This window comes from Schistocerca cancellata, chromosome 5 (assembly GCF_023864275.1).
Source record: "Schistocerca cancellata isolate TAMUIC-IGC-003103 chromosome 5, iqSchCanc2.1, whole genome shotgun sequence".
NCBI classification, from domain to species: domain Eukaryota; kingdom Metazoa; phylum Arthropoda; class Insecta; order Orthoptera; family Acrididae; genus Schistocerca; species Schistocerca cancellata.
In genome coordinates this window covers 207,188,590-207,212,298 of record NC_064630.1, presented here as the reverse complement: position 1 = coordinate 207,212,298, position 23,709 = coordinate 207,188,590, and positions in this window count along the sequence as shown.

Genomic DNA, 23,709 nt, shown 5'->3' with positions numbered 1-23,709 from the left:
TACTAGGCATTCTGATTGGTGTGGGATGAGCATGGGAGTAGGGGTTCGTTTGAAGGTCACTTCTGTACATTTTCCTTGCAGAACTCTCACTGCATAATTATTCAACACTGCTACCACACAGAAGAGTTTTTTTGGCAATTAAAACAGTACAATGTAAATATTGTGTAGCAAACGACATATCTACCAGAAACATATCCTACTACATTATTAAGCTACAGTAAATTTCCAGCAAAAGAGTTTCTATTCATTTATTATTTAGGACTAATAGTTTGCATGCATGGAAGGAAAGAATAATGAAAGTCTTATGTGATGTGCATGTACTGTAGCTTAGGGAGTTGGGGTAGGGAATTTTGAAGCGGTTTCTCAACTTGATAGACCACAAATGTTTCATATCAAATAGGTTGTCTTGACATCCTCTACATTACTGTGGTGTGCTGTTAACTGATGTCATTTACACCTAGGTCAGATACTTTTTGTAACTGATAATAGTGATATGTTGTTACACTGACTGTAAATGACGAGTGTAATACTTAAATTAACTACAGTAATGTTATAATTCTTATATTGTACTCTGTCTCTGATAAAAGTAGGAAAACATAAAAAGAACAGTCTTACTTTTCAAATTTTCCTACTTGTTAAAAATATTTAGGATTTTGTTGTAATGTTTTAAATTTTTACAGCAGAACAAACGTAGAACTTTTAAATCTCAATACTACTAGGGCTTTAAATTAAACTTATTACTTTTCTTTCTATATTATTTCAAAGTACGACCAAACCAGATAAAAATATAAGCTTTCTGACCTGCAAATTCCCTTCCATTCATTTATTTTTGTGACTAAATCGTGAGTGGCGAATGATGAAAAAGAATTAGCTTATTTCAGTAAGTGTGCAATTCTGACCCAATCTCTGAAAATAATGGTATTGCCCATGTACTATCAGAATGATACACCAGACACATATATGAAGCAACAATCACAATTTCAGAAAGCAATGTCAATGAGCAAAAATTACTCTTAAATACAGAACATGGTTAAACTAGTGCTAAATTCAGTAACGTTGTGTATACTGTGGAGCAACACTAAGCATTAAACACACAAAAGTATCTCTAAGTATAACAAGGAACATGAAAGCTATTTTTTCTTAAAAAAATCATTCTTTCATCATAGATTTTAAAAGTAAAGGTGCATGCTCAAATCCATTCATAAATATATCATTTTCTCCTTCAGTTGGTGTGAAGCCAGGCAATTAAATTCTTCTAAATTTCTTACTGAGCTGCGTTTGTAAATTTCTGCAATTCAGAATGCTTTTTTCACATGCTTTCACATAAATAATCATTTTTACAGGGTTAATGGTCTCAAGCATTGCAAGCATATCTGTATGTTGAATGCTGGGTTTCTTTACAATGTGATTCATGATAATTACACATTAATGACATTGTAGTTTATTGTGTCTTGAAACATTTGATAAGACATAAAAAGTTTTTTTGATGGCATATAGATGGGATTAAAGGCACTTCATCCTTAAATTCTCTGACTTGGAATACAACTGTCATCTTCAATATCTTCATAATATGCACTGGAATATCCTGAATCCATCTCAAACAGCAGACTATAAACTTTCTGGTCACAGTCCTGTTTAAATTGCCTTACAGATATAATTCCAACTTAGGATATACGTATATTTTAGCATTTATTAATCTACAATAGTCAGATGGGCTACAATCAGTTATTGCATTTCGTTTTCAGCCAGTCTGCAGAGCCAGTATTATAAAGCTTAGTATTTCACATTGAGTCTATATTTCACTGGTCAATGTCAGTTGAGTTGATGTAGTCAGTAGATGTTCCTACAACTCCTATGATCAAAAAGGGTAGTTGAATTCCACCATCAACTATCTTTAACAACTTCAATTATTTCCTTGTTCCTTATTGTAATATGGGGCATTTTCAACACAAGCTTGTTAATGACAATTGTATTGAATTCGTCATCAGTATTTGGTCCTTCAATGTATGAGGTCATGCCTGTCAGGCTTTGCACTAGGATTAGCTTGTGTTTCACATTTATTGAAACATGTTTCACATGTTTGAAATACCCCATTAACATATTTAGTGTACACATGCATTTAAACACTTTTATTCAGGTCTAGGCTGTTGCTGTGATTCATCCAGTATACACCTGTGTTTCCCAGAAATTTAGATCTGATTTCAATGTAGAAACATATGTTTTTAAGAGTTGATGCCATCTCAATACTCCGTATAAAGTCTGTCTCCACACCATTCAGTTCATATTTTACTTCTCATAACAGAAATGCTAATGCAAGAATTATTTTAGCGAAAACCTTGCGCAGCACACTTGTGGTGTATCTTAGGTGGCTTCTGTAGGCCAGTTTGAGGATGTCTTCCAGCTTGACAGACTGATATGATCTTCATCTGTTTATCTTGACTTTCCCTGTGCACAGTGGTACATTAAAAACAGTTATCGTTTATACCCCATACAGTATTTGACAGTACCCCCATTATTTTATACCTGGGGTCCCTTGCTAGAAGAAAAGGTAACTCTATAGATCAGTTTCTCTTTGAGGGATGAATTTTTTGCGAAACTGCTCACAGTGGCAATTGTTTTAATCGGTAATATGTCAGCTACCTTATAAGACACATAAAATTTATCATTTTGTGTCAGTTGTTGTCCATTTAAAGAAACCTAAGACCTGTCCAAAATGAGTCTTCCCATCCTAAACCAGTACTCTCTGTTGTTTTACTAATTTTAACACAGTAGTGAGGAACCTATGTAAGAGAAAAACTGTAAAATTTTCACAGGTATCAGTGAGATTGTAAAAATCCAGCAGAAAAAGAAGTCAAAATTCTGTTCTACAGACATTTGTGATAATTATACATCAAATTTTGTATGTATCAAATTTTGTACAAAAATACTTTAAGTTAGTTCTGATGAATTTTTTAAAATAGGTTAATTTATACTCACCATGTTGAAAAAAGTTTTCTTGTTTATAATTAAAAATGTAGAATGTGAATAAAGATGAAAACCTATGTGTGTGTGGATATAACATTTCTTAACAACTGTGCCATATTTAGTTTCATTGTCTTAGATTTATTTCAAAGTACAGCAATTTTGCATGCATCCCTCCTTAAAACAAGTGGCAGAAAATAATTTGCACATAGAATGCAGGATAGTCCTTTTAATGTAATAGTGTTGATATTCCACACATCTAAAGTTCAACTGATGAATGGATGTGTACTGGTTATTTTTATACTGTATGTAATTCTTCTATACACTAGTCTGAAAGCATATGAGACAGAAATGTTCATAACTGTACATATCGAAGTTTTCATAGTATTGTGAATCACAGAAAAACGTGTGTTGTCAGTGAAACAGCAACATAATTATTCAATACTTCCCCGCTGAAATCTCTTTGGCTGGAAGACTTGGTAGAGCAGGTATTACGAAAGGAAGTAAACCAGCTGATGTCTTAGTTATTGGTAAACCCTTTGGTTTCAACTTGCTTTTTCCTACTTTCTGCTTTAATATTCACTTAGCTGGTGCCAGAGATGAGCAAATACATGTTGTTAAACATCCTTTGGTGCTTGTTGGATAATGAGTGTAGCTCACAATTCATTGGAAACTAATCTCAGTACCCAATTTAACTTTGGCATACGTTATTTGATTCACCACTAATCATGGGGTATGTCCTCTACAATTCAATCTGCTGTCTCACATTCGATCCTATCTTTAGTTACAATTTATGTGATATTGTGTTGTTTACAGGCCTTGTCCAACAGGTTAATTCCCTTATTCTATTTTTGCAGCTTTGTTTCTCATCTACAATAGATGTTGTTGGAATGCATAATTCTGAGGGTAGTTTGTTGAGAAGATTACTGCTTCTGCTATTATGGACTTCCTAGCACTCAGCTAAACAACTGTGTGGCTTGCTGGTTTAGCCTTATTGTATATCACATCTTTAGCATCAATCCAGCTATCATCTGATGATGGGAAACCGAGTTATTGAACCAATGTGCTATTTCATTGACATTTGTTGATATATAAAGACACACTCAATAAGAAACTAGTGTACAGAAACTGCTATTTTGTTGCCTTTGCTGTCTTTCAGAAAGTATGTTTTAGGGTTTACTCATTGCACCGTAGAAACTGTGAGTGTCTCTGCTGACTGGTTTGGTAACTATTATTTCTCAAAAGCACTCTTGTTTTTGGAAATATGTACAAACTCAGTACGTTTAAATTTCTGATTATGTGGATCTGTCATTCTAAAATCATTACATATTGTATTTAGAAGCATCACCTGGCCCCATTTTTTAAGTATATTTCTGTTATGCTATACAGGCATCTGCAAAGGTATGTCAGTTCTTTTATGTGATCAATGAGAATTGAATCGCTCTCACATATAGTTTTTTGTTGTGCTATTGAGCCATTCCATGATAGATCCTTCCATCTCCAAGAATGGTGAATAATAGTGGATGCGGTACCTCTCCAATAAAGTCTGGAATTATCGATTATAAAACTCACCACTACAATCTATTTGTAGGTTCACCAGGGACAAATTCATGCCAATCTAAACTAATTACTCCACCACCTGTGCATCTGCCTTCCCTGTCTTTGTTTTCACAGGTAGGGCCCATGTGAATTTGGGTATGTGTCAATGATCATTAAAATATATTCCAAATGTTTAATCTTGAATGTATACTACGTCATAATACAAGATCTGCCTGCCAAAAATAGCCTAAACTCCATGTTATAAATATCTATGTGAGAATTTTTTCCATACAGGTCTATGAAATTCATGTACAACCATTTTAATTGTTTCATAATGGGTCTTTATCGAAGCTCTGAACTAACATAAATGATTTCGTTCATATGACCGGTATTTCCAGTTGTTGCTGAAGCTGTAGATAGTCTTAGAAGGTCTACAGTCTCAGACATCATAAGACATGTAATGTGCAGATAAATTATTCATTTTCTTATGCTTAATGTTGGTAACAGTTCCACCACACACCACAACTATGATAATCACCATCCAGTACAGATTTAATAATGTTTTTATACTTATTACTGTAATGGTTTTTTGTTTTGGCATCGCTACTATTGTGTACATTTGTGTGTATATAGCTTCCAGTTTCTTCACACACCCATTCATTTTGCTACTCTGCTCTAATAATATTCCTAAGCTATCTCCATTGTACTGACTTTGGCCACCAGTATATGCATGCCAACGTCTTTAAGATTATTCATTACTTCAGTTCCAGTTCGTTTGAGTGGACATAGTGTTACCATATTTATCCATGGTTACCTATGTAATGACAAACTTATACTATATCTTTTAAGAAACCCATGAAAATTTCTTGTGTGTCTGCTCATCCCACTTCTTGTTTTATCAGTAAGTAAAACCCATCCTTACCATGACCTTAGCAGGCTGTCCAAACGCTGCTTAAGTCGTTAAAAGACGGATCTGTACCTAAGTGACCTTTAGAAGCATGTTTTAGCTTCATGTTATCCTGTTTGAAAGTGGTAATCAGTTTGGCATTATCACATGCCAACCGTTTAGGAACTCAAGAGTACTTTTGATAAATATAGAATACATAAGTAGCATTGTGTCTACCAAAACAAAAGTAGTTCTGATCTGTTCCTATTTCTGATAAGTGATATCATCAAAATTATAGACCGATTCAGCTTTATCTTGCTGAGTGGCGATACAGACATGGTAACACTGTATTGGTTATATGTTAAACCTTCACTGCTTGACAGTACCTCTTGCAGTAGTTGACATTTAGGCTAAAATTGTGTTTTTGAAAATATGTATACATGTTCTAAGTGGAGTCCGTTTGGACAAATTAATAGTCTCATTATAAAATGTGTTTTCGCACAAGCTAAAGACTTTACTGTGTAAGACTTTACTATGTAAGTCTTTTGCATACAATAGGACAGATCAACTGTTTTAAAAGAGACATCCATTCTGTTTCTGTGTCCAATATGTTGGTTGTTATGAAACACAGCAGTTGTCATATTATCTGATTACATATTTATACATTGGCTGAAATTCACAGTATAGAAGCTCCATCACATTTAACATTAATGTTTGTACTTGCTGTCCACATACAGCTGCCACCTGTGTCTTTGGTCAATAGGTGTTTGAATAGCATAACTTGAATACATTAACTTTTTAAATGTTTTCTCTTGTATATGTGTGCTATAATTATTATAATAAAATTTTACAGCCTGCAGGAAGTTGCCACCACACACTGTATGGTATTCATGTTTTAATAATGGACTTTGGATATTCAACTAAACATAGTTTCAGTTCACAGTGAAATTTCACACGAATGGTACCACTCATAGCTTGTTAATGTCTCTTTGACTTTACAATATCTAGGGTTTTCAAACATTATCACTAGATTAAAGCTGCATTCTAATTGCTTTTCTACAATAACACATATTGAGTAATTATTATTATTGAAACTGTAGGTTGCAGCACAGCCAATGTTGGATCAGCCATCTTAATCAGTGGGTGTTATAAGATCTCACCTGCAAGAACAATAAAGATTATGAATTACTATTTCACAGTCACATTCATATTAGTTGACTATGTATCATTGCACTATTTACAAGTTGGTGATTTCAGATAGCATGAGCTTGCATGCACCATTTCATGTTGAGGTGCAGCACTTTCTCTGCAACAGCACAATTTTTTTTAGAGTTACTGTTGATAATTGTAATCATGTTCCAGTGTGTGCTATCTATAGGGAAAATTCTAGAGTTACACAAAGATACATATGTTCAAGAACATTTCAGCTTGGGGAGATACCAGTCATTAGCATAACTTTCACTTTCAGATGTATATTACCTCATAGTGTCTGCCACAAAAACAAACACCAGCATACAATGTTTCGGCAGTGCACATGAATGAGGTACAAGATAGCGGCACCAGGGGTATAGCAATTGTTATTTTACAATATACTATGTGTTGTTGCGAAACTTTGGTTGAACTGTAATGAAAAACCGTGACTGGCATCGAACCCAGAGCCTTCTGGTTTTATCACTAGGACAACTGGGTTATTAAGTGTATTAATAATTGGTGGGGGTTGAGCAAAGAACCTGCCAGCTCCGATGCTGCTGACAGTTGGGTTGTTTATTAATAAATGAACTTGGACTGCAGTAGAATAATGTTAAAGTGAGTCACTAATATATCAGACGGGTTCATTTTCAATGATTTCAGTTTACTAATGAAGTCAGCAGAGTTTCTTATGTGGTGAGTACAATTTCCCACAAGAGGCCTCAACAATGACGCCAGATGTTTCACAACATCATAGGTCAGAGAGCCTATGTTACTCACTATGGGGCATAGAGGAACATCTTTCTTGTGGACATTTGGTAGTCAATAAAGTCATAGAACAGTCTTTGCGCCGCCAAAACCTGAAGATTTACATTTTTCGATTAGTTTACAAAACAACGAAAATAGAGCCAACATGTCAAATTCAGCAGAATTGTAATAATTAGTAATATCTAGTTCAAAATTTCGTTTTCTCTGTAAACCAGCAGAATCAGTTGTTTGGAGTTCAAAGAAAGAAATTGCAATTTTCAGATTTTTAAGTCTTTCTCATTCTAATTGAAGAGAAAATTCTGCTTCATCTTTAACAACAGCAAAACGAATATCAAAGCTTTTAACAATTTTCCCTTCTTTTCGACAAGAAGCAGGAACATCAGTCCCATAATTATTTTTACCAAACAATCAAAGAATTGAATTTTCAGACTTGAAATCTATTTGAAAATTATAGTTAAGTCACCTTCTAATACAAAATATTTGTAATATTTCAAAATCAACCAATCAATTCTACAGGATAAAGAAATTCATTTTGTTTACTTTTAATTTTTCCATTGCTGAGAATACGACCTTCCATGGCCAATTCATTTGAAAGAGACTACTTAAGTGAATAAGAGTTGAAGAAGAAATAAAAGGATGTTCCACTCCAGACTAAATATTGCTTCCATAAAAAAATTTCAAGATATAATTATATATCAATTTAATATATGACTTTCCATTATATGCAGAAAAATCTGTTCTATCTGTGTGAATAACATCAAAAGTTGTATATAGTTGCTAGCAATTAGGATGAACCCAACCATCCCAATATTAATTTTAATTTCTGTTTCGTTGTTAGGAAGATTTAAATTATTTTTTTGTCTTCTCATTAACAGAAAACAAGTAAAAATGATAATTTTAAATTTGATTCATGGTTTATTAAGAGAAAAATTCATTAATTCATTTTTAAAACAACATTTTCACAAGCACCACTGAAGTTGATCAAATAATCATTTTCGTCTCTTACTGTTATCTCTAAAATTTGGATAGTATCAAAAATTGGAATTTTTAGTAGGACGATTTGGTTTGTACCAAATTCTGCATTTCATTAAATGAAGCATCCCATCATCCAAAATAAAATTAATTATTATTAAAGCAAATGGAGTAATTTTAGGATTGTCTTTAGAAACAGATTTTTGGTTTGGTTCAATAATTTGATCATTAAAACCCAAAGCTGGACTAATGCATTCTTCTTTTCCATGTATTTTTTTAACACTTTAGATAGCAATTCCATTAAAAATTTCATCTGCTTCAGTATAAATATTTGTGTTTTCGATTGAAAAATTTTTCTACATTTTTACACTATACAGACTACTAGGTATTTCTGACGTTTCTCCATCACAATAAAGTTTATTATTGTTCGATGTGATGTGATGTGATCTTTGGAGTTATAAGAGTTGAGTAAAAGCAAACAAATGAAACAGTTTTAAAATTTATTATTGGAAATGTTAATAGTTTCTTCTGAACAGTATAATTATCACTCTATTGAAATTATCTACTCATTTTTATCAGTAAAAATTCTGTAAATAAGTGACAAATTGGGAGTCAGAAGTAAGAAGGCCTGAAAAGAAATAAAAAACAAACATGGTAAACTCTTACCAATTTCAATCTGATGTGCAATAATTGGACCAAGCAGACATGGAAAAACAACAGTAATGACTGATAATTATTTTATAGCTCCTGGATGGTTGAACTGGAATAAAATTAATCATTTGTATGGTTATTCAAAAAGTTTAGATCAACCAGAAAATCAAGAAGTGATAGAAAGATGTGAAAAAAGAAGAAAAACCAATGAAAAAAGTGTCAGTTTTAATTCAAATAATGATGAACTTATTCCATTGGATGAGTGTGAAAGTAATTCAGTTGTTATTTTTGATGATTTCAGTCTCATAAATCAAGATATAGTTGCAGAATATTTTACAAGCTGAAGACATAAAGGAATTGATTGTTTTTACTTGAGTTAGAGATATGTCAAATTTTTAAATAGTTTTAGACAAGATGATACACATTTAAATCATATTTATCGTGAGTTTGTTGGAGGAAATTTAACATTTGATGCTTTTAAAGAATTATATAGTCAATGTTTCAATAAAGATAAATTTGGTTTTGTCACAATCAATATGTCAAAAAATTTAATAAAGGTAAAAACAGAGAAAAAGTAAGAATTTTTTGAATGTTGATCATGAACATTAACCATGAACATTGAACGTAAGCATTGACCACAAACATTGAATGTAATCAATGAATGTGAATGTTGAATATGTATGATAAACACAAATGATAAACATAAACATTGAACATTGAACATAAACCATTAATGTTGAACATAAACGATGGATGCAAAATAAAAATTATTAGTCTCTTTTTTTATTCTTAATAAATGTTTGGAAAACACAATCCAGAAATTGTTAAAAAGGCAAATGAAATAGATGAGTAAAAGAATAATTAAAACAAAAGTCTAAGAAGTGGAAAAAGCAACCAATAACAGTGGACAAATTTTCTAAAAAGATTAACAAGTTATCGATACAATGGAAAAAATTAAAGAAGGAATCGAAGGTACAGATGATAAAGTATTAAAGGAATTGAAGAAAATAGAGAAATTGAAAAATAATGATTGATTATTGTCAAAACTATTTTGATGAATTTACGATAATCTAACAATTAAACATTATGAAGATGACAATAGCGGTTTCACATTAAGTGAATCAGAAATAAATAATTTGTTACAAGATTATGAAGAAGATAGAAAGAAATTAAAAGGCAAAGGTGTTAAAAATAAAGTGAGTAAAAGAATGTCTTTACTATGATTAACAAATCTTGTTAATCATAGTAAAAATAATGTTTTTGGACTAAGAGCACCTGAAACACTCAAATAAATTGCAAATATACCAATAGAATTCAATGATGATAGATTAAAAATTGGCGATAAAGAATATAATGGAGCTGGTGGATTAATGAATCTTTTAACAAAAAACAAGTAACTTAGGACACCTTAGGTAACAAATTTAATTCTGTTGTTTTACAAATTAATGCTATAATTTTATTTGACTCAGATGCTGTATATAATGAAAATAACACAATAAAACAAATTAAAGTAACGGAAAAGATTATATTACTTTGATTAAAGCAATTGTTGAACAATATTTTCCCAGTTTATCAGGAAGAAATCTGAATGATTCATTGGAAAAAGTTGGCGAAGGTTTAATTAAAAAATATGCAGAAAAACCAATTGAATCTATTTCAATGAACCATGTTTGACAATTAATTGACAGATTAGCAGTTATACATCATGAAGAATTAGCAGGAGACAATTATTATCATAATGGAAAAGATGGAATAACTCAAACATTAACAAATAACTATACTGATTTCATCATCAACAACCCAGCAGGAATCCCATATCTAATTAGATTTTTGAATGCTGTTCCTCACACATTTTGAAAGAGTGAAAAATATGGAAAAGGATTACTCAATTGGGGTTTAAATAATTTACTGATGCCAAAGATTCATTTGCCTGGATGTTTGTACTATGAACTTTTTAGTAAACTACAGGAAAGATTAGCTAGTGGAGATAAATGAAGTAATCCATTATATGAACAAAGTAAAGAACATGATATTGTCTATTGAGATAATAAAGATTTAGAAAAAAAGATATGAAGGAGATAAGGATCTTCAATTATTTGCCAGAGAAAGAATCCATGTAAGCGATGTTTCTTTAGATGAAAAAATTGCAGCAACTGCAGTTGTAAGAATTATGTATGGAAAACTAAAATTAGGAATGGATTTACATACTGATGGCAATGGATGGGCTTTATAATTCTTCAGTAAATTATATCTATAGAAATGAATAACTTTTCGATCGATTATACATCCAAGTGACAAAACTAAACCAAAATCAATTACACTTAAACTCAATAATGAACATTTAAATGTGATTGACCCATTTTTGACTGAACCTCAAAAAAAGAAAGAAAGAGAAAAAAATGTTGTTAATTTATTTGTCACATTAGGTATTCCCGATGCGAAAAAATTACTGAACACCTATCAAAAATGAAGCCACTGGACTAAAATAACAAGTAGTTAGTTTTCTTTCCCTACTTTTAGCACCTTGGCAATATCTTTCAACAGTTGGTTTATTGGCTCGCAGCACTGCAAGAATTTGCAAATACAATCATGAACAAGGAAAAATGTAATAAGAATTGGAAGAACAAAAAAGAAATAATTTGGAAATGGAAGAAAAGGGAAAGAAGTAAAAGAATGTCGAAGGAAATGATTAAAATGTTTGACAGTCTTTTATCTTTATAGAAAAATAGTTAAACAATTAAAAATTAACAGTTTTGGGGTGTTTTTATGATTGAAGAACTGCCAGATGAAGCGAAAAATTTAGAGTGCAGAATAATAAATTTAGATACATCTATTTATATTGGAACACATTGAATTTGCCAATATAAGAATGATGATAAAAAATTTGTTTCTGGTTCATATGTTGGAACTATTCAAAAACAACTATTTAAGTACTACAGAAAAAATGGTCTATAGTACAAAAGCGAGAGAATACAAAATATTGATGAACTTATTCGCTGTCTTTTGTGTTTGTTTGTTTTAAAACTATTATGGATGGGTTATAAGTTTAATAATATTTTACATTTAGTAAATGGGAATTATTGATAACAAGGCTATTAAGGATCGTCAGCCACCAGAGCCAAAAATTGATAATGAATTAATTTCAAAATTTGAATCAGAAGTCAAAGATTTACAGTCATCAGAAGATCCATAAATAAATAGGGTGGTAGATCAATGCCATAAAGAATTAAATTAACTTAAAATGTTATATTGATCTTAAAAATTGAAGAACAATTAATATTAACGATCCAATAATGATTTGAAAGTAGTTACTAAAAGACATTTGGAAACAAGATGTTTAGGACCTAAACAAGGTTTCAAAACTATTATTCCAAGAAAGATATTGAAAAATTTCGTCAAATTGCTTTTCAAAAACAGATTTAAAACCGTCCTTAAATGAATCAAGTAATCTTAAAGGTGTATATTCTAAAATATTAAATCTTGAGGAATTAATTAAAAAGTTAAAGGAAATTAAAATCAAAGAATTTGTGTTTATGATGTATCATGGAACATCATAATAAGTAAATAAATAACACACAAACAAGGATCAATTCGATAGAAAATGTGCTTAAAACTACAGTTTCAAATTTAGAAGGAAAAGCTGGCGAAGGTCTAGAAATACTAAACTCTTTAGAATCAAACGAATATATAAGTAAATTAATTACTTATTTTTTGTTCTGTATAATTGGAGGCTCATAATCACATTCACTGTTCAAAGTGCAAAACGTTTGCTGACACACTTCATCCTCACAGATTAAGAACCAAAAATGTAGAACAATAATGCTTTTTGTTCATGCTGCAAAATAAAAATGAGCAAATTCATTGAAAAACTTTTTTAGGCTAAAGTCTAAATATTTACAAACAAATAATTTGTGAATTACATTAGCCAATGAGAAATAATTTTAATACAAAAAATGTTATTTCTTTTAAAATACATGATCTATGGAAAATTGATCTAGTGGAAATAGATTCTGGAAAGTTTAAAGGAATTTCGAAGATAAATAAAGGATATAAATATTTATTGACTGTTACTGATATCTTTTCAAGATTTACTTGCTCTATCTTAATTAAAGATAAAACAGGTAAGAATGTAGTTGATGCTTTTTGAAAAAATATTCATTGCTAGAAAGTCAAAAAATTTCGAAACTGATAATGGCAACAAAATCTACAATAATAAATCTAAACTAATGATGATGAAACACAATATTAATCGTTATTGATTATGGAAGAATCTGTCACTGAACGATTTAATAGATCATTGAAAGAAACAAATGTGGAAGAAATTTGCTCTTCAAGGAAATTATAAAAGGATTGATTTAGTTTCTAAATTAGTTGATGAATACAACAATATAAGATATTCATTTATAAAAATGATCCAAAACGATGTAAATAAAGTTGGTGAAGAGATCTTATTGAAAACCATTTACATAAAACAATTGCTAGATGCTGAGCCGAAATTTAAAATTGGAGACAAAGTGAGAATAAGGAAATTGAGAGGACTTTTTGAAAAAGGATATACTGCCAACTGGTGAACAGAAATTTTCGAAATTGAAGATGCAACCTTTCCAATCCAATCACATATAAATTGAAAGATAGAGATGGAAATTGTTATGAACAAGAACTAATGAAAACGAATACTCCAAATATTTGCCTTGTTGAGAAAGTTTTGAGAAAGAAAGAGGATAAACTTTATGTTAAATGATTGGGTTTCGATATTTGCACAACAGTTGCTTAAATAAAGACAATATCATTTTTAAGTGTAAGTGATTGATTTATGTCTTCATAGATTCAGAATATTAATAAACGTTTTTATACATAATTGGACAGTGTTATTGAATCTTTAAACATGTTGGGTATGGATTATAAAATTCATTCTGCAATTGTTTTGTAAAAAAGACAGAGTTTGCCTTGATGTCCAGATAAAGGTTAACAAAAACGACTTAAAGTCAAAATCATTGGAAGATTTTAAATTTGAGTTGATTGAATCAAATGATGATTGTTCAGAAATCTTGTGTACTGGATGTAAGTAAATATACATATAAAACTTATTTTAAATTTATTTATGAAAAAAAGTGTTTGGAAATTTAACTACATACACTAAAAAATGTTTTCTAGATTATTTATATCTTCACTTATAAAAGATGAATTTCTGTGATGTCAGTAAATGACCAACACTCTATTTTTTTGAAATTTCAGTTCTTGTATTCATTCACTTTGATGAAGAATCATTATATCATTAACAAGTTGGCTTGTGTTTAGTTGAATAAACTGTTTAAGTAATTTCGACAGCACACAATTCTCAAATTTTCTCTCACTAGATGATGTAAGTGTATTCCATTTGCTACATGATTAATTCTTAAAAATTCCTCACAAATTGGATGCATGATTCACATAATACATATTTGATTTTTAAAATTTTAAAATTGTGTTTGAATAACATAATATCCACAATGACTATTATATATTCTTAAAATAACAAAATTTTCCTTATTTAATTCAATAACAACATGTTGTAATAATGTATTTATTTCATTGTTTCTTCTGTTTATTACATCTAAAGACATGTTAAATCGATCTTCCAAATTTTCTATTCGCTTTTCATCCTATTCACTTACATCTCATAAATATTTTATTTGACTTTTATTGGCATCTAACATTTCTTTTCTTATTATATATTCTCTATGTTTTCGTATTGATGGTAAAACTTCATGAGTAACCCATTTTCTAACTTGTTTGTCTTCTTCTTTTTTAGATTTTAAAATTAAAGAATAAACTCATCCTTCATTGATAAAAATTTAAGATTTTTCATAATCATTTAACCTCTCCACTTTGGAGTGTTTTAAGTGTTTTAATATTATTTCATCTTCTTCGAAAATATGTTTGAAAGCTTTATCTACTCTGTAACATCTTATGCTGTAAACCATGGTTCACAATTTTCTCAATAATTCATAAACATTTTATAAATCAGCTTATTATTTTTTCTATCAACAAGCAACCCCAATTATATATAAAAGAATAAAACAACGTTTCATTTTCTTGTTATAAATCGAGAGCGAAAATAAATGATTTGTCCAAGATACAAACAAAAAAAATGTACATGAAAAATTAAGATAACGAAACGCAATTTCTATTCAAAATCGGGTTCTACAGGTTGTAAAAGAAAGATGCAGAAAGAACATGTTCGTATAAGGCACAATAAAATGTTTGTTTGTGAAAAATGTGCTAAAGAAATTAAAAAGTGCTTCTTAGTATATTCATAACTGTGATCATTCAAAAGAAATTAGCTTTAATCTATCAAAACATGAAGAAAGAGAATATCGAGAAGTTGAATCTTTATGTGGAAATTTGTCTGAAAATATTATTAATCACATCAAAAATATCTTGAAACAATATTAAAAACTAAGTAATTTTTTTACTTTTTTATTTTTTATTTTTTATTGTAATCTCCTGTACAGCTGTTTAATTATTTTAAGAAATTATTTTCATCTTCTGTGCAATTGTTCAGTTCTTTTATGAAATCATTTTATGTTCTGTGCAACTGTTTAATTTTCTTAAAAAATCATTTTCCTCATCTGGACAGCTACTTCATTCTCTTATATATAGTGACCAGATGGCAATGTATGAGTTCCATGTTGCAATACAACACATTTGTCATAGTCAGAGCTTAAAACAATTTTTTACATCCAACTATATGATCTAATTAAATTTATTTTCCTGTATTTCTTTATTTTGCCATCTAAACATTTTTTATAATCGGCGGAAGTGATTTAATTTTTCACAACTTACTTCTCGACTCCTACTTTTTCTCTTCTTTATTGCTGACTCTATAAGCATGCATTTTTCATCTTAAACTCACATGCTCTAACATGATTTTCCACTATTTTCATCTTTCATTTTTCCTGAATGTTTCTTGTTTTCTTGTGGAATTCCATAAATATTCCCTTTTGGTTAATCACTTGTATCAAATTCGTCTAACATTGATTTCATATTTTTATAGAAATCTGTAGTTCTTATATTTGAAATGAACAAATCAGTGTCCATATGTCATAGATTATATTTTGCTTCATAACATTATAATGGAAAACACACAATTTGTATTTTCTAAATATCTAGAATGCTCATTCTAACATAAATTGGTTTATTTAATATAATTTTTTTATATGAACTGCTACTAAATTTTCTGAAAAAATTTTAGTATGCTCATAATTTTTTCTTGGAATACATTTTGTACATTTTTCTGGGTCTGTTATTATTTTAATGTTTTGCCTATTTCTTATGTTTTCCATTTCTTTCAAAGCCTGAATTGTTCATCGATTTCTAGGAATCTTTTTCAAAATTGTTTGTGCCTTTTTCCTCATTTCTATGTTAATATAAATGTATTTTTTCAACCAGTCTGACTGTTCAAATGACAAGACTCTATGAATTTTGTTTAATTTTATTTCAAGATTTAAATATTGTTCAAGATTTCTATAGTGAAGCACATACTTCTATTTATCATTCGGTGTCATCAACAATTTATTTACTCCTTCTGGTGCCAAAGGCAAATCTATATGTAAAATATGTAACTTTCGTGGATATGCTAGAACGACTTCAAAAATATAGCCACATTTGTAATCGTCTGGAATTTCTAGGATTTTTCCTGCACTAAAACATTTTGGTTCTATCCAACTGAAATCTTTAAATGGTAAAAATTGAGACATCACCAAAACATACAAATTATTTGCATTTAAGTATGTTGTGTTTCTTCGCTCAAAATTATTTATATATTTTATTTTTGCTTTTGCATGTCTGTTGATGCTTTGAGAAATTCCACCTCTCATTCATTTCTCAAGAAACAAAATCATGTCATAATCATGTAATAAACCTAATTTGATTTTCGTCATTTCTAACATTGAATCCCAAGCCAGAACTGCAACTGTAATACCAGGATGGATCAAGTTTATAAGATGTAATGCATGTATCTCTGAAATTTACAAAGATGTGTGCTGAAATTAGAACATCGGATTTATTATATAATCCAGTATATTCATCTAAATTTTTGATGTTGAACTTCTTCCAAACTGTTTTTGCTCTTTTGTATTCATCATAAATCTTATCTTTATTCAGTCTTGAACAAAATAATTCTTTTTTGGTTAGTTTGTCCTTTTCAATTTTTCTTCTGAGTCCATATAGTCATAAGGATAAACACACTTTCGGATTACTAAATCTAGTTGTTCACCTTCAAAATATTTTGCTGTTTCTCTAAATTGTCTTTTGTGAGGTTAGAAGATAATTTTGAAGCCATAAATTTAAAAGTGTCCAAAAATTTTAGCCTTAATCCATCTTCAGCACATTTACTAAATGTAATACATATTTTTGTCCATTATTTGGAATTGCATCTATGTCTTTCTTATCTGTTGCTAATTCTTGATAAACAGGTGATCATCATAATTTGTTAAATTGTGAATATAAACTGGAAAAAATTTTGGATTTTTGTAATTAATATTGCAATCTGCATGTGCATCTCGTTGATATTTTCCAGTTAAACAGTTATGATCTCTAACTCTTTTTCCTCGAAATTCAAATTCTTTTTCACAAATATGGCCAATTTCTGAATTTTTCATATGAAGTACATCTTCTTTGGTCGATTTCATTTGAACATTTGGTCATTTGGTTTACATATTCTAGCAACTTCTCTTAATTTTTTTATTAACCTTTCAACGAATTTTTCTGCTGCATCTTCATCAATATACGTATCGGATTTTTATAGCGTCCATTCGAATATTTGACATAATAACTGAATCAAATTGACAAATGTTTTTGAAAACTGTTGGTATAAAATTTTTCAGGATCTGGTTGACAAGTCTGAATGTCTTTCAATAAACACTCGAAATCTGTATAAATGACAAAAGGAATTATTATAGTTTTCAAATCCAATTATTTGGCAATTATGGGGCATATCTGTTTTTACTTCTTTGTGTTCTTTGCAATAGGTTTCATGAATATCTATTTATTCTTGTGACTTAAATGTCAGTTACAAAGATAAACTGTTCCATTGCATTTCCTTGTTTGTTTGCTAATTAATCGAGCTCAATTTTACATCCAACCATAATGTGAATTGTTTTCATCATGAATTAAAAGACGATTTACATGTTTTTCTTGTTTATTTTGTGTATGGTAATGAAGATATACAACAACTTTTTCTCCTTCTTCAACACTTCTTTCATATACATAAACATTTACTGAAATGTTTGATTTCTTCTCAAATTTTGGAATATCTGTTAACTGAATTGGAAAATTAATTTTCTCTTTCTTAAAAATTTCATATGATTGTAAACCAAATTTTTGTATTTATTATCTCTTTCTGTATCACATTCTAGAGGATGTAATGCAGATTCTATAGCCGCAAGAAAACATTTTTGATCTGTGTGTTTTACATTAATTACTCCTTTTTTATCTTCAATTAGTTTTACTAACTCGATATAAGAAGAACCAGAAATTGGTTTGTGTCTATTATCATTTAACTCTAAATTGTCTATAAAAACAGAGACCAATCAGATTTTTTCTTTGCATTTCTTCCAGTTCTGTTGGTAGTTTATTCATTGAATTTTGATAATAATCTTCTAGATCTGTTGTGGTGAATAAAATGTGATTCAATGTTATAAAATTAAATTTTTGGCTTTCTTCTAGTCTTTTAAAATTAAAGTAAAATTTTATATTAACTTTAACTGTTCTTCTTTGTTTTAAAGTATTCTTTAATTTTGTGATTATTACTTCTGTAGTTTGACTAAAAAATGCTTGTGCTTCCACAATATTATCTATATTGCCAAGTCCATTAGTATTATTCTTGACTCAAAAGCAGAAGCTTTTCCATAAATTCGTCTAGGTGATTTGAAAAAATCTTCATCATCTGGAAAATTGAAACTTGGTGAATTTTTCTGATATTTTTTCCATTTAATTTCTTTATATTTATCTCCTAGAAGCTTTTGAAAGTAATTCTCACGATCATTATTAATAATTTTGCCCTCATATCTATTGATAAGGTATATTAACTGTTGTTTATTAAGTTTAGAATACTTCTTAAATTTTTAGTTTTGCAAAATTGATGAAGTTCACTTGAAGAATTTTTACTGAAATCGTCATCATTATTAAATTTAACTTCAGTTCCTTTTATAAGATCAGTTAATTGTTGTTCATTAATTTTTGGAATAATTTTTTAAATTTTTCGTTTTGAAAATTAAATGAAGTTCACTTAAATGTTTTTTACTCATATCATCATTGTCATCATTCCAGAATGAGAACACTTGCCCATGAAAGGCAAAGGTCCCAAGATCAAGTCTTGGTCTGGTACACACTTTTAATCTTCCAGGAAGTTTCATATCAGTGCACGCTCCGCTGCAGAGTGAAAATCTCGTTCTGGAAACATCCCCCAAGCTGTGGCTAAGCCATATCTCCGCAATATTCTTTCTTCCAGGAGTGCTAGTTCTTTAAGGTTCACAGAAGAGCTTCTGTGAAGTTTGGAAAGTAGGAGACGAGGTACTGGCCGAATTCAAGCTGTGAGGATGGCTCGTGTGTCATGCTTGGGTACCTCAGATGGTAGAGCACTTGCCCACAAAAGGCAAAGTTCCGAGTTCGAGGCTCAGTCTGGCATCCAGTTTTAATCTGCCAGGAAGTTTCATTGTCATCATTGTTTATATTATCAACTTGGCTTACAATAAGATCAATAAGTCTTGCTTTCTAAGCTTTAAATAATTCTTCAGTTTTTGTATTTTAGTGATTGATCAAAGTTCTTTTAGAGTGTTAAATTCTAGTTCTTCCTTCTTCATATTTTTCTTCATTTCTTTCCTATATAAATACTCTATAAACTCCCATATATCATTTCTAGTTACATTTGAGTAGCCATTTTCTTACATTAATTTTCTAAATCTTTTAAATCCAATCCATGTGTTCCTTTACAAAAATTTTCTAAGGTCTCAAACATCTCAGCTTTGTTTGCAGTTTTTTTCCATTGCATTTAGCGAGGAGTAAGTTTAATTTTTTTAATTTAAACATTCACTGTTAGACTGTCTCTTTGAGATCTGAAGTTTGTTTATAGAGAATAAAATTTTATAATTTTACAATTTTTAATATGTTAAAATTATTTTTTTTAGGTAGGCAAATCAGTTTTGGCAGCTCTGATTTATAAAGAACAAAATTTAACAGTTTTAAATTTTTTAATGTCTTAAAACTGAATTTGTTTCTTTCAATGTAGGCAAATGTTGTTTGGCAGCTCAGTTTTGTTCATCAGTCTTTTTTCCATTATATTTGGATAGAAAATGATTTTTATTTTTTTGAGAAAGTCAAATGGGATTTTTTGGGTGGGGGAAATCCCAAAATCGAATTATGGGTTTGTGAACTTGAAATTTGACCCTGAAAATACTTTTGCGCCAGAATTCTCTTCTCTCTACTACTGGTCCAAACACATGAAAGTCACACTGTGGAAGGTCGGGACTGGACGGAGGATGTTCCAGCGTTCCCCACGAAACTGCTGTAATGTCGCCTTCACTGCATTGGCCATGTGTCGGTGGGCATTACTAAGTAGGAAGACAACGCCATTGGACAATATGCCTCGGCATTTCGATTTGATGGCTCGTCTAAGGTTCTGCAAAGTGGCTTGATAACGCTGGGCATTCATGGTTGTTCCCCATTCCAGGAACTCGACAAGCACTGGAACCTTATGGTCAAAAAAAGAAAGACACTGGTGCGCACAGCCTTTGATTACTTTTGAGGTGGTGAAGTCACATGTTTCCACTGCTTGTTCTGTAGCTTGCTTTCCGATTCAAAATGGTGACACCATGTTTCGTCACCTGTGACAATATGAGGCAGAAAGCCGTATTCCTCTCCACGATAACGTAGCAGATGACTCAAAGACAGCGCCATTCGAGTATTACGCTGTTCGGCGGTCCTTTGGTGGGGAATCCACTGCGCACAGATTTTTCGAAAGTTGATGCATTTTGGTGTGAGCGGTGACCACGCTAATACCCAATAACCGATGTATCTCGTCCATGGTGCTTCTGTGCTTGTCCAGGACTAAAGCATTCACTTCCGCAACCATTTCCGGTGTGTGACACGATGAGCCTGTCCTGGATGAACTTCGTCTTCCAGTGACTCGTGCCCCTCAAGGAATCGTTTTCCCCATTCTACAACACTTGAACGACTCAGACTGTACTCACCATATACAGCCTTCATCCGCCGCCAAAAATCGAATCAGTCCTCGTTGTTCCTGCTTACTCGCCTGCATGTACGGTAGTGGACGATAACTAGAGTGACCACCTTCTCTTCGGCGTGAAACCACATTAGCGCTATGCAAAGTCAAACGGTGCTCACGCGTCAGACTCTCTACCAATAGATGGCGACACCATACCCGCTGTTACGTGGTGCCACCTTACGTGTAAAGCAAAGGTAGACGCACTGACCAGGTTTCATTTGAATGAACCTCATATATATACGGGCTGTGCCGCTTAAGAGTCGTTAGGCGCATTTTCTCTGCGTTTCGGCAGATATCTGCAATAGCGTTTTTGAACTTGTAGCTGGAATCAGCCCAAACTAATATTGCGCATACGTCTTTCACGTGACGCCTAGTGCCGACGAAAAGCGTCGAATTGTTTCCCTTTACAAACAAAACGATTTTCAAAGCGGAATTTTACTCACCCTTACTAGTCGATCCCGTAGTAGTCGAGTGTGATATTCGTTTTATCGATATGTGTTAACAGGGTAAGTAAAATATGAAGAATAACCAGTGCTCCAGAGGCAAGAGCACTACCCTGGCATGCGCTGACTGCTACCGCCAAGCGCTGCTTAGTCGCTGAGTACTGAATTGATCGAGACTAGATTCAGCGCGATCATGATATTTTGTAACATTCGTAGAGTTCTTCCATTGTCCCCAGACCGTAATGATATAAGTGTTTAAGGAGTTTTACATGCGCACCAGTAAACTAAAACACCAAACAAAACGGGGCATCAAGGAATTTCTTTCCCTATTCACATCAGTTACGTCTCAGTAAAGTGAATCCCTACAAGCCTACGGAAACGAATATTATCGTGGGGTATCATAATTCGTTGATTTCGCGAGCTGACTGCTCATTATTCTCACCTTTTCATTTTCATAATACAGTTGTAACGCAATGACACCATAAAAAATTTTTTTCCCTAAAATCTTCATTTGATTGAAAATCGATGCTTTTAATCGATAGTAAACAGACGACACGATTGTAAGACTATGGTATTATCCGTTAACTGAAATATCTAAACATTTTATTTATATAATGGATTATTAATTGTAAGGCAATGTAAAGTAAAATGTAATCTCTTTATTTAACTGAAAATGGCTAACGTATTCCCAAGGGAATTGCGTTACGTTGAATTCATATCTGTAGCAGCTATTCAAGTGAGCCGCGGAAACCACCGTGTTTTTTCCTTTGCATGGTTTTCAGCTTACAATGACGCGGGCAGAATCGAACAGACGCTCTTGAAGGCAGTGAAATAGTGCAATTGATGTTTTGGAGTGCACAGTTATAAATGTTCATTATAGCGCTAGTAAATTTTATTAATACCGCGCATACATGATTTTACAGAAATAAATTGTGACAAAGTGATAACGCCTCTGTTACGTAAAAAACAATAACCTGGAAGGCAGCATTGCGAGCATAGTTGTCTGTATTAACAGAGATGTGAATGAGTTGTGTTATCTTGTTCGTGGCTATATTCAGTACTGATCATCTACCACAAGGCAAGAAGCTCTTTTGCATGTTGAACTGTATGGGGAATAACAGTCATACACTGCGTGATCAAAACATACGTTTTTCATATTTGGTGCATTTTGCTGCCACCTGAGGCCAGCTACTCCATATCAGCGATCTCAGTAGTCATTAGACAGCGTAAGAGAGCAGAATGGGGCGATCTGCGGAACTCAGTGACTTAGAACGTGGTCAGATGATTGAGTGTCACTTGTGTCATACGTCTGTAAGCGAGATTTCCACACTCCTAAACTTCCCTACGTCCACTGTTTCCGATGTAATAGTGAAGTGGAAACGTGAAGGAACACTTACAGCACAAAAGCGTACAGGCCGACCTCGTCTGTTGACTGAGAGAGACTGCTGACGTCTCAAGAGGGTGGTAATGTGTAATAAGTAGACATCTATCCTGACCATCACACAGGAATTCCAAACTGCATCAGAATCCACTGCAAATACTATGACAGTTAGGCGGGAGGTGATAAAACTTGGATTTCATGATCGAGCGGCAGTTCATAAGCCACACATCACACCGGTAAATGCCAAACGACGCCTCGCTTGGTGTAAGGAGCGAAAACATGGGACAATTGAACAGTGGAAAAACATTGTGTGGAGTGACGAATAACAGTCCACAATGTGGCGATCCGATGGCAGGGTGTGGGTACGGCGAATGCCCGAAGAACGTCAACTGTCAGCGTGTGTAGCGCCAACAGTAAAATTCAGAGGTGTTGGTGCTGTTTTGTGTGGCACTATCACAGCACAGGTCTACATTGATGTTTTAAGCACCTTCTTGCTTTCCACTATTGAAGAGCAATTCGGGGATGGCGATTGCATCTTTCAACACGATCGAGCACCTGTTCATGATTCACGGCCTGTGGCGGAGTGGTTACACGACAATAACATCCCTGTAATGGAGTGGCCTGCACAGAGTCCTCACCTGAATCCTATAGAACA